The 11,427-nt window shown below is 51.0% G+C and overlaps 3 long non-coding RNA genes across 3 annotated transcripts; 1 reads left to right on the top strand and 2 right to left on the bottom strand.

Annotated features, from left to right (window-relative positions):
- The first annotated feature begins 1,401 nt into the window (after window positions 1-1,401).
- On the top strand, window positions 1,402-1,991 carry LOC138242460 (uncharacterized). Its single transcript, XR_011191610.1, has 2 exons — window positions 1,402-1,485; window positions 1,574-1,991. It is a non-coding gene; the product is annotated as an uncharacterized lncRNA (long non-coding RNA).
- Window positions 1,921-11,242, bottom strand: LOC138242459 (uncharacterized). The gene is made up of 2 exons (XR_011191609.1): window positions 10,699-11,242; window positions 1,921-1,953 (listed from the first exon to the last, which is right to left on the bottom strand). It is a non-coding gene; the product is annotated as an uncharacterized lncRNA (long non-coding RNA).
- LOC138242461 (uncharacterized) lies at window positions 4,489-5,580 on the bottom strand. The gene is made up of 3 exons (XR_011191611.1): window positions 5,305-5,580; window positions 4,992-5,216; window positions 4,489-4,753 (listed from the first exon to the last, which is right to left on the bottom strand). It is a non-coding gene; the product is annotated as an uncharacterized lncRNA (long non-coding RNA).
- Window positions 11,243-11,427: the final 185 nt, after the last annotated feature.

Below are 11,427 nucleotides of genomic sequence, written 5' to 3'. Positions count from 1 at the left end.
GGGTGCTGGGCACGAACGCAGCGCCCGCGGGTCTGGGATGGGTGGAACTGGTCCTGTGGGTGGGTGGGGGGAGAGGGGTAGAGAGTACTGACCCAGGGCCCGGCTGTGCTCACCGGTGAGACAGATTCAGCAGCTGCTCCCTGTTGAAGAGCAGAGAGCGTGGTTCCCACCCCAGTGCCGGACCGGCGCCCTGGGGCCCGAGGTCTTGTGGGCTGGGCTCCGGTCCCTCTTCCTCGCCGCGCTCGTGGAGTCGGAGGGGCTGTTTCCCTTTCGATTTGCTGCTTCGTGTTGCTGAGGAAGTGGAGTGAGCCGAGCCGCAGTAACGGTCTCCCTCCAGCAGAGGGCAGTGTGTGTTTCTGGGTGTGGCTGCCTGTTCTCTAGCACAAGCGTAGTCTGTGCGCTGTGTGTGCGTATTGCACCACCTCTGAGCCGGTTCCAGACCAGGCTGTACAGATTGGTGTGATGAAATATGGGGGCAACAGCCGTGTCTACGACAGGAACAAGTATGAGGTTTATTCCCAGGGAAGAAAGAAACCGGTTTCAGCTGTGGAGCCCTCTTCAGGTGTGTGAGGCTATAGTGTCGCACACGTGGCGTCGCACACTGAGAGTGTCTATAATAGATGGATAAAGAGATGTGGTCTCCACCCTCTCTTTCACTCTAACTGGGACAGTGCTGCTGCAGGTCCCCTTGAACTACATTTCCCAGCAGGCCTTGGGGGGGAATAATGGTGGCCAATAGGATGCCTCCCCTGGGTTGATAAGGCACAGGTGCTGTCCGTTCAAGCCTGTAGCCAGTGTATAGAACGAGGGGGTGAGAGAGTGGAGCTCAGAGCCTGCTGGAGGGGAGAGGTACTAGTTCACTCTTTCGGTGGGGCTGTCTGTGATGAAGGGAGAGGGATGAACACGCTGGGCTGTTCTCAATAAAAGGCGAGCTGTCCTGCCGTCTCCTGTTCCATTCCTTGGAGGCTGTGTTAATGTTTCAGGCCCAGCTGCAGGAAGTTTTTATAGAGTTTGCTTCCTTACGAATCTCCAGCGCTTTGTGCAGCTCTGGTCAGAACTACATTACCCAGGAGGACCTGCTCGCTCCAGTCAGGTGACCAGGTGGGGGACTGGTGATTGGTCAGGAGCTGACAGACTCCTCCACAGCCCCCAGCTCTCCTCTCCCCCAGCGGAAGGGCAGGAGGAGCTGCTTGTGTAACTCCAGGGCCACAGGGACGAGGAGGAGGAGGAAGAGGGGGTGCTCCTGGTTGGTGGCGAGCTGGCGAGGAAGGCCCCTAGCCGCTGGGGTAGTGGGGTGTCTGGCTGACCAGCAGTTCTTCCACCTGTTTCAACTAGTGGGGTGTCTGGCTGACCAGCAGTTCTTCCACCTGTTTCAACTCTGAGAGTACAGGACGACTGTCCCTGTCCCAGCATCCAGCTCATCTGACCCCCCACCCACCCCAGCCCAGCTGGACAGCTCTCAGGACAGACACTCACAGCCACAAGGTAGGGAAACGGGGCTCTTTATTCACAGTTTGAGATGAAGCGTTCCAGAAACCACAAGACAAACCTCTAGTTCTTCTCCCAACTGTAGCTAGACGTGCAGTCGGCTTCCCCAGGCCTCTGTGAAGACAAGTCAGACTCCCAGCTCCCAGGCTCAGCAGTCAGACCTCCTCCCCCGACACAGCTCAGCTCTGCAGCTCTTCCCTCCTGCTCTGCTCAGCACAACTGCTCTCTGTCCCCAGCAGCACCAGACTGAAGGCCTCCCCTCCTGCCTTTTAACTGTCTCCCCACCAATCGTCTTCCACCAATTAGGCAGGTGATTATAGGCTGCAGGTTGTTCTCCTGGGCCTCGTTGGGGATGATCCCCTATAAAAATCAGACTGTTAAACGAGGGCTGGAGCTTGTTTTGGGTCTCAGAATTAATCTTGCTGGATGTCCTACAGGCTCCTCTGTGTTGGGGCTCAGTTGTTCCTAAAAAATCAATAAAAATAAAAGTGTAATTATGTGAATATTTGTGCAAAATAAATGAAAGCCAAGCATCTTGTTTTCTACAGGTTTTGATCCCACAGCCTTTGTGTTAGAAGCCCAGAGCTCTTCCACTGAGCCACAGCATCTCTATGAGTCTGGGGCTCCTGTGTGCTCTTGGCCTTCCCAGCTCAGGGTTCGAGAGTGAGGGATAAAAGACAGACCGAATGAGCTCTCCTTCAGGACAGGAGCCAGTGGAGGAGTGGAGATGGTGCTGTGCTCCTGAACACAAGGTTGCGGGTTCAAGTCCTGGCTGAGAGCTGAGGTGAATTTGCAGTGTGATTCTCCCCAGCAGTGAGAGGGTGAGAAGTAAGAACCCACAGCCCTTGTCTTTATTTATCAGCGTGTTACTGTTCACAAGAATTAAATTAACAAAAGCGCCAGGTCCTTCCAGGATTTGAACCCACAACCTCCAGGCAGAAGTCCAGAGCTCTTTTCCTGAGCCACAGCGTGTCTTTGTAGGTGTGGGGCTCCTGTGGGCTCTTGGTCTTCTTCCCAGTTCAGGGCTGAAACGGAGGGATAAGAGACAGACCGAATCCCTCTCCACTCCGGGCAGCAGACGGAGGAGTGGAGACGGTGCTGGGCTCATGACCGCAAGGTTGTGGGTTCAAATCCTGGCCGGTCCCTGGTAAGTATCACCCAGGTGAGTATCCAAGGTAAGTATGTGGGCTGGGTAGACAGGAGGGGTAGACAGGGCTAGGCAGGAGGGTGGGACAGTCAGGTTGAGAGGGTGGGGTAGGTAGGACAGGCAGGGCCAGGTAGTGCAGGTAGGAGGAGGGTGGGGTAGACAGGCCCAGCTAGCAGGTGGGGGCAGGTCAGCTGAGAGAGGACAGGCAGGGCTGGGAGGTGCAGTCAGGGGGTTAGGTAGAGGGGGTAGATAGGGGTAGGCAGGACCAGGTAGGGTAGAATAGCAGGGGGGTGGGGTAGGTTAGGGGAGACAGGGGGTTAGGTAGAGCTGGGAGGGGCAGGCAGGGTCAGGTGAGGCAGGAGGTGGCCTGGGCTGAGGAGGAGAGAGTAAGAGAAGGAGCAGAGAGGAGCCCAGGCCACAGGGGGGGGGACAGATAGGAGGGGGAGAGAGGGTCAGATAGGGGGGGGTTAGGGTAGGTAGAGGGGTGAGGCAGGAGGTGGCCTGGGTGGAGGAGAGAGTAAGAGGAGGAGCCCAGGCCACAAGGGGGTTAGGTAGGGTAGAGAAGGTAGGCAGGCAGGGCTAGGAGAGGCAGGAGGAGGTGGGTGGGGTAGGCAGGAGCAGGTAGAATAGGGGGTGGGGTAGGATGAGGATGAGGATGAGGAGGGGGGGGGTGTTGACAGGTAGGGGGAGAAGAGGAGGGAGGGTGGGCAAATGTGTTTTTAACCCCAACCCCACCCCCCCCTTAGTAACTAGTGTCATACTATATATAAAAATGATATGACACTAGTTACTAAGGGGGGGGGGGTGGGGTTGGGGTTAAAAACACATTTGCCCACCCTCCCTCCTCTTCTCCCCCTACCTGTCAACACCCCACCCACCTCCTCCTGCCTCTCCTAGCCCTGCCTGCCTACCTTCTCTACCCTACCTAACCCCCCTGTGGCCTGGGCTCCTCCTCTTACTCTCTCCTCCACCCAGGCCACCTCCTGCCTCACCCCTCTACCTACCCTAACCCCCCCCTATCTGACCCTCTCTCCCCCTCCTATCTGTCCCCCCCCCTGTGGCCTGGGCTCCTCTCTGCTCCTTCTCTTACTCTCTCCTCCTCAGCCCAGGCCACCTCCTGCCTCACCTGACCCTGCCTGCCCCTCCCAGCTCTACCTAACCCCCTGTCTCCCCTAACCTACCCCACCCCCCTGCTATTCTACCCTACCTGGTCCTGCCTACCCCACCCACCTCCTGCTGCTGCCTGCACCTGTCTACCTCTCCTACCCCTATCTACCCCCTCTACCTAACCCCCTGCCTGCACCTCCCAGCCCTGCCTGTCCTCTCTCAGCTGACCTGCCCCCACCTGCTAGCTGGGCCTGTCTACCCCACCCTCCTCCTACCTGCACTACCTGGCCCTGCCTGTCCTACCTACCCCACCCTCTCAACCTGACTCCCACCCTCCTGCCTAGCCCTGTCTACCCCTCCTGTCTACCCAGCCCACATACTTACCTTGGATACTCACCTGGGTGATACTTACCAGGGACCGGCCAGGATTTGAACCCACAACCTTGCGGTCATGAGCTCAGCACCGTCTCCACTCCTCCATCTGCTGCCCGGAGTGGAGAGGGATTCGGTCTGTCTCTTATCCCTCCGTTTCAGCCCTGAACTGGGAAGAAGACCAAGAGCCCACAGGAGCCCCACACCTACAAAGACACGCTGTGGCTCAGGGGAAGAGCTCTGGACTTCTGCCTGGAGGTTGTGGGTTCAAATCCTGGAAGGACCTGGAGCTTTTGTTAATTTAATTCTTGTGGACAGTAACACTGATAAATAAAGACACAAGGGCTGTGGGCTTTTACTTCTCACCCTCTCACTGCTGGGGAGGATCACACTGCAAATTCATCTCAGCTCTCAGCCAGGACTCGAACCCACAACCTTGTGCTCAGGAGCTCAGCACCATCTCCACTCCTCCACTGGCTCCTGTCCTGAAGGAGAGCTCATTCGGTCTGTCTTTTATCCCTCACTCTCGAACCCTGAGCTGGGAAGGCCAAGAGCACACAGGAGCCCCAGACTCACAGAGACACTGTGGCTCAGTAGAAGAGCTCTGGGCTTCTAACACAGAGGCTGTGGGATCAAAACCTGTAGAAAACAAGATGCTTGGTTTTCATTCAATTTGCACAAATATTCACATAATTACACTTTTATTTTTATTGATTTTTTAGGAACAACTGAGCCCCAACACAGGGGAGCCTGTAGGACATCCAGCAAGATTAATCCTGAGACCCAAAACAAGCTCCAGTCCTCGTTTAACAGTCTGATTTTTATATGGGATCATCCCCAACGAGGCCCAGGAGAACAACCTGCAGTCTATAATCACCTGCCTAATTGGTGGAAGACGATTGGTGGGGAGACAGTTAAAAGGCAGGAGGGGAGGCCTTCAGTCTGGTGCTGCTGGGGACAGAGAGCAGTTGTGCTGAGCAGAGCAGGAGGGAAGAGCTGCAGAGCTGAGCTGTGTCGGGGGAGGAGGTCTGACTGCTGAGCCTGGGAGCTGGGAGTCTGACTTGTCTTCACAGAGGCCTGGGGAAGCCAACTGCACGTCTAGCTACAGTTGGGAGAAGAACTAGAGGTTTGTCTTGTGGTTTCTGGAACGCTTCATCTCAAACTGTGAATAAAGAGCCCTGTTTCCTTACCTTGTGGCTGTGAGTGTCTGTCCTGAGAGCTGTCCAGCTTTGCCTCAGCTGCAGTAGGAGAAGGATGGGGACTGTGAACTGCACAGTGGGTCAGGACAGGTCCCTCGTCCCCTCTGCGCTGAAAAAGATGAAAAACTACTGGGTTTAGCTTCTGTGTGAGAGACTCCCCTGGCCAGGAGGTGAGAGCAGTCATGAGGATCAGCTGTTACTTGTTTCCTCATTCTCCCAGAGTGAATCCCATCAGAGGGTCACCAGCCCCCCTCCCCTGCAGCGACCTGAACAACAGGACCACTGAGCAGTAGGTCTATAAACTCTCAGATCAGTTTCGGTGTTGGAGGCGAGAGCTCTTTTCTATCTCTGCTCCTCCAACAGCACTACCACCCTCTGTCACTGCCTGCTTTTCAAATGTCTTCTGACCAATCATCTTTGTCCCAGGGGTCAGGTGACTGAATGGAGCAGGTCCTTGTGGGTGATGCAGTTCTCCCAGCCCTCTGCATGAGCTCTACTCCACCCCCCTCATTATACACACTGGCTACAGCCTAGAATTAACAGCTGCATCAGTAACCCATGGGAGGCAGCCTATTGGCCACCATTCCCTCATGGCCTGCTGGGAAATGTAGTGCAGCCTGGAGGGGATCACTCTGCTAAAGAATCAAGGTGGGGGAAGAGGCAGATGTTTAGAGACACCCTGCCCTCTGCTGGCTAAAGGCTGTAAGTGCCTTTCCCCTCCCTCCATCTCTGAGCCAGACGCCTCTTGCTGCAGTGATTGCAAATGGAAGCTGTGACTTTAATAAGGGTGCCTCTTTCCTTTCTGTCTGAGGCTGCAGCGTGGGGGTTTGGGTACAGTGACAGGAGAGAACACCGGCCCCCTGACTGTGAGAATCATGAGATGGGGTGTGACCAGCCCCTGAGTTAATATTCACCACCTCCCCATAGTGACTTTATTCACAGCTCCACCAGCTCTGCTCCTGACACAGCTGTTCTCCAGTCAGGTTGCTTTTCATGATCAAGATGACACCAGGACCCCTGCGAGTTGTGCAAATAACAGGCACAGCTCTGTGCTGGAGTACAGAGAGCACCAGGGGTGAACTTACCCACATTGAGTTCAGAGTCCTTACACCAGACCCCAGCCATGATCAGGAAATTATGATAAATCTGATACACCACTCCATCACTGTGCTGACAACACAGGTAAAAGCTCAGTGTGTCAAGATTAATGCAGAGGACAGATGTACAGTTCAACACAGGTCTGAACACTACAAGTCAAGGTCAAAGAGAGCAGGAAAAGGCTGAAGTGTTACTGCAGCAGGGGTGGGAGATGAGGACACAGGGCTGCACACTGGACAGTATGTGTGACAGTTAAGGGGGGAGTGTTCAGTATTACAACAATGTACAGGAGAGGACAACACCAGTCAGCCTATCACAACAGCACAGGTACAGAGTTCAGCACATACCCACAAGAATTACAACAATACAAGCACAGAGAGGGCACTGGGCTAACAACTACATTACAGGTATGAACTTAGGCCATGAGACTTACGACAGCAGTATAGTGAGATACACCTGTGAGAGTTGAGGGAGGAGTGTTGAGTATTACAATAATGTACATGAGAAAACAACACTGTTCACATTAACAGCAGTACAGGTACAGAGTTCAGCACCAAGACTATCCATACAACACTACAAGCAGAGTCAGGGAACAGGTCTAAGTACTATACCAGTAATAAAAAAGCAGTATTTAAGGCAGAGTACTTCTACAGTGTAGTGTGAGATACACAAGAGAGTTCAGTACAACACTAAGGGCAGTGGAACAGAAGGAGAGGTGTAGGGTTCACTACAAACACTTGAGAAAAAATTTCAGTGTACATTTAAAGAATTTCACCTTAATGTAGTCAAGTACACCCCTTTCAAAAGTTAAGCAGAGAGTTGAGTACACAGTGCTGATTACATTAATACAGGGAAGAGCTCAGAACACAGGCTTGAATATTACAGCAGAATACAGGAGAAAGCTCAACACACAGGGCTGAGTACAACAACAGTACATGTTTCAGAATGTAAGCTTAGTACAGGTAAACAGCAAATTACTATAAAATACAGTAAAGTTCAGTAAACAATCTGACAACTCCAACAATACAGGTTAGGGACATGTCCGAGTACCACTGGTGTACAGGAGCAGAGTTCAGTAGAAGTTTTAAAATATAAACTCAGTACAAGTGAGTTCAGTACAGAACAAGGGACAGCTAAGAGCTTAGCATACAGTTCTGATTATTACAATAGTACATGAATATTACAGCACAATACAGGGGAAAGCTTAGTACACAGGGCTGAGTATTACAACAGTGCAGGAGCAGAGTTCAGTCCATGTTTCAGAATTCAAGCTCACTGTAGGAGCAGAGTTCAGTACATAGTGCAGAAATAAAGCTCAGTACAGGCGAGAGTTATAACAGTACAGAGACTTCAGTACACAATCTGACAACTTCAACAATACATGTTAGGGACATTACATATGTGACTGTTACAGCTGTACAGAAGCAGAGTTCAGTCCACGTTTCAACATTTAAACTCAGTACAAGTGAGTTCAGTACACAGCTCTCAATGTTACAACAGTACAGGAACACAGATCAGTATACAGCTCTGAGAATCACAACAGTACAGGAACAGTTCAGTACATAAGTTTAAACAACTGAAGCTCAGTACAGCACACAAGACAGTAACAGCAGTACAAGCCAAAGTTCAGCACACAGGTTGAGTCATTACACACATTTCAGTATTACAACAGTACATGGGAGGTTATAAAACAGATCTCAGTTCTACAGTACAATGTACAGTTAAGAGCTTAGCACACAGTTCTGATTACAATAGTACATGTAAAAGCTCAGAACACAGACTTGAATATTACAGCACAATACAGGGGAAAGATTAACTGTAAAGTATTACAGTACAGGAGCAGAGTTCAGTACATGTTTCAGAATTAAAGCTCAGTACAGGTGAGTTCAGGATACAGGTTCCAGTACTACATGTGAGGGTCATTACACAGGTCTGAGTTACAACAGTACAGGTGAGAGTTCAGCACACGTGACTGAGTATTACACGAGAATGTTAATATTTTTTACATTTCCAGGTTATACTGAATCGATGATGAGTGTGTTTCAAACGACAATGAAACTACCACGTGTACAACCTCCACCTCACAACAGAGATGAAGTTACAATGTACTGTCTGAGCAACACCATATCACCATCACGGTCTGCAGTTCAGAACAAGGCAACAAAACATCAGAGACGTGAAAGCAGCCCTCTTACACTGTAAACATGCTCTTGACCAAGAGATGTTGCCACTATATTCATGTAAAATATTTTCATGAAACCAATACAGCGACTTTTTAGATTCCTTAAATATTGTGGAAAAAAGCAGTAAATTTGATGGAAGATCACACATAAAAGAGACATTCCTGCAGGTCTTATATTTCTGGAGGACATGCTGTGTCACAGGCTGTGTTTGTGATCTGAACGAGTGCAGGTGAACTGAATTCAACAGCTCGATTTCAAGACTGTTCTACCCACAAACACTACTTGTCAGCTCAGCACACAGATGTTGAACAGTTCTGGGTGAAATGTGCTGCACAACCTGTGCTTGCTGGATGGGACTTGTGGAGGAGACCCACATCAGTGTCCGTGTTTATGACCCGTCTCCTTCCTGGCTGATCCCTTGGAGAAGGAGACAGTGCTCTCTCACAACAGAGGAGCGGACCAGCAGAAAGTCAAACACACGACAGTGAGGCTTCGATTGAAATACAGACGTCAGATCAAAAAGACCAGAATGGATTAAGGTTGGTAGGAGAGCCCATTTCATGTGTGTGTACAGCAGCTAGTGAGCAGGAAGGATGTGGCCAACATACAGCACGTTCACAAAGGTGCATTTAATATGAAATTTGTACAATACTGTAAGTTTATTTTGTTAGCGAGATTTAATAACCAGTCTAAGCAAGTTGAGAGTTCAGCACACAGGTGTTACACACAGGTTTATCACAGGATTTAGAATTGGGCTGGATTACAGGCGAGAGCTCAGCACACTGGTGTGACACTGGGTATTAACATTCAGCACAGGAGAGTTTAGTACACAGATTTGAGTGTTAAATCATAGGACAGGGAACGGCACATAGTACTGGTTTGTCATTGAGTAGTTAAGTTCAGCACAGCACACCGATCAGTCGTTAATTAAAGTGGAGAATTCAGCACACAGAACTGTCATTATTACAGGACAGTACAGTTGAGAATTTAGTACACAGATGTGTCATGGAGTATTATAGCACAGCATTCAGAGTTCAGTACACAGGTCTGAGTAATACAACTGTACATATTAGGGTTCGTCACACAGGTGTGTCAAAAAGTATTAAAGCTCAATACAGCCGAGAGTTCAGTACACAAGTTTGAGTACTACAAAAGCAGAGGCAACAATTCAGCACTAAGGTTCAAATACTAAAACAATACAGTTCAGCACACAGGTGTGTCAGAGTATTAAAGCTCAGTGTAGGAGAGAGTTCAGTACACAGGTGTGAGAATTCAAGTTCACTACAGGTGAGTTCAGTCCAGCTGTGAGTATTACAGTACACTACAAGGGTTCAGAATACTGGCTTGTCATTGAGTATTAAAACTCAGTACAGTTGAGAGTACAGCACACAGGTGTGTCTTGGAGTATTATAGTACAGCGTACAGAGTCCAGTACACAGGTCTGAGTGTTACAACTGTCCATATTAGAGTTCTTCACACAGGTGTGTCAGTGTCATCATTGCAGCTCAATACAGGTGATAATTCAGCACACTGATCTGTCCCTGATTATTAAAGCGCAGTACAGTTGAAGAATCAGTACACAGGTGTGTCTGAGTATTAAACTACAGTACAGGTGAGAGCTGAGCACACAGGGTTGAGTTCTGAAGCAGAATAAAGGTTTTAGTTCAGCGCACAGGTGTGTTGAGTATTAAAGCTCAGTACAGGCATGTGTTCAGCTCACTGGTCTGAGTATTACAACTGTACACAGGTTCAAGTACTAAAGCACAGTACAGGTGAGCATTTAGCACACAGTGTCACTAAATGCGAGTGTTAAGGTACAGCCTTCATGAGACGTCAGCACACTATTGTCAACACTACACTGTCTACAATACACCTCTATAATAAAACATGATATCAGAACAGTAACTGAAGTACCTGTCTCTGGGATACAAGAGCTGTGTCCCCCTCTGGAATCGAACCCTGAACTCTGCAACCCACCGGTCCTAATCCCAGCTCAGCACTGCGAAGCTGCTGTTTCACAGACCACATGCAGCTGGACTGAGAAAAAGAGACGAGCAGAGAGACGCCACAGAGGAAGAAATACAGACAGCAGAGAGCTCCTCACCTCCCTCCCAACTCCCCGTCCACACCTGTCTTCCCACTGTCGGCCTCTGGATAGTCATGAAAATCTGGGAAAAGATGGCAGGGGAACCCAGCCTGTACCCCTACCTGTCAGTGTGACCCCTGTGGCTGGTGCTGCATGAGCTCAGAGAGCAGGAGGCTCTGCTGTCGGCTGTACAGCTCACGAGTCTGAGGGCAGCAGTCCGGCTCGGTCCTGCTCCTCCGAGTCCGAGCACAGCACTCCCTCTGCTCCCCAGACTGATGCGGCGTCGTGCCCTCGAGAGAGACCCCCAGCCGAGAGGAACGAGCACATCGCCCCCCGGCACGGAGCAGAGCCTGAGCTCTCTCTTCCACTCCTGATGGGGGTGTCGTGTTCACTAGTCCTGCTTCTGTCACTGGTGTGTGTGTTCAAAATCACAACAACAACAGGGCTGCTTCTATTACAGACTGACCCCCACTCCTCCTGCTCTCACCTGACCTGTACCCCACTCTCACCAGACCAGTGCCCCCACTCCCCTCCTCCTCCTCTCACCAGACCAGTGCCCCCTCCTCCCCCTCCTCCCCCTCCTCTCACCAGACCAGTGCCCCCTCCTCCCCCTCCTCTCACCAGACCAGTGCCCCCACTCCCCTCCTCCTCTCACCAGACCAGTGCCCCCTCCTCCTCTCACCAGACCAGTGCCCCCACTCCCCTCCTCCTCCTCTCACCAGACCAGTGCCCCCTCCTCCCCCTCCT

Source organism: Lepisosteus oculatus, chromosome 14 (assembly GCF_040954835.1).
Source record: "Lepisosteus oculatus isolate fLepOcu1 chromosome 14, fLepOcu1.hap2, whole genome shotgun sequence".
Classification (NCBI taxonomy): domain Eukaryota; kingdom Metazoa; phylum Chordata; class Actinopteri; order Semionotiformes; family Lepisosteidae; genus Lepisosteus; species Lepisosteus oculatus.
The sequence above is the reverse complement of the archived record's forward strand: the minus strand, read 5'-3'. Positions and strand labels throughout refer to the sequence as shown.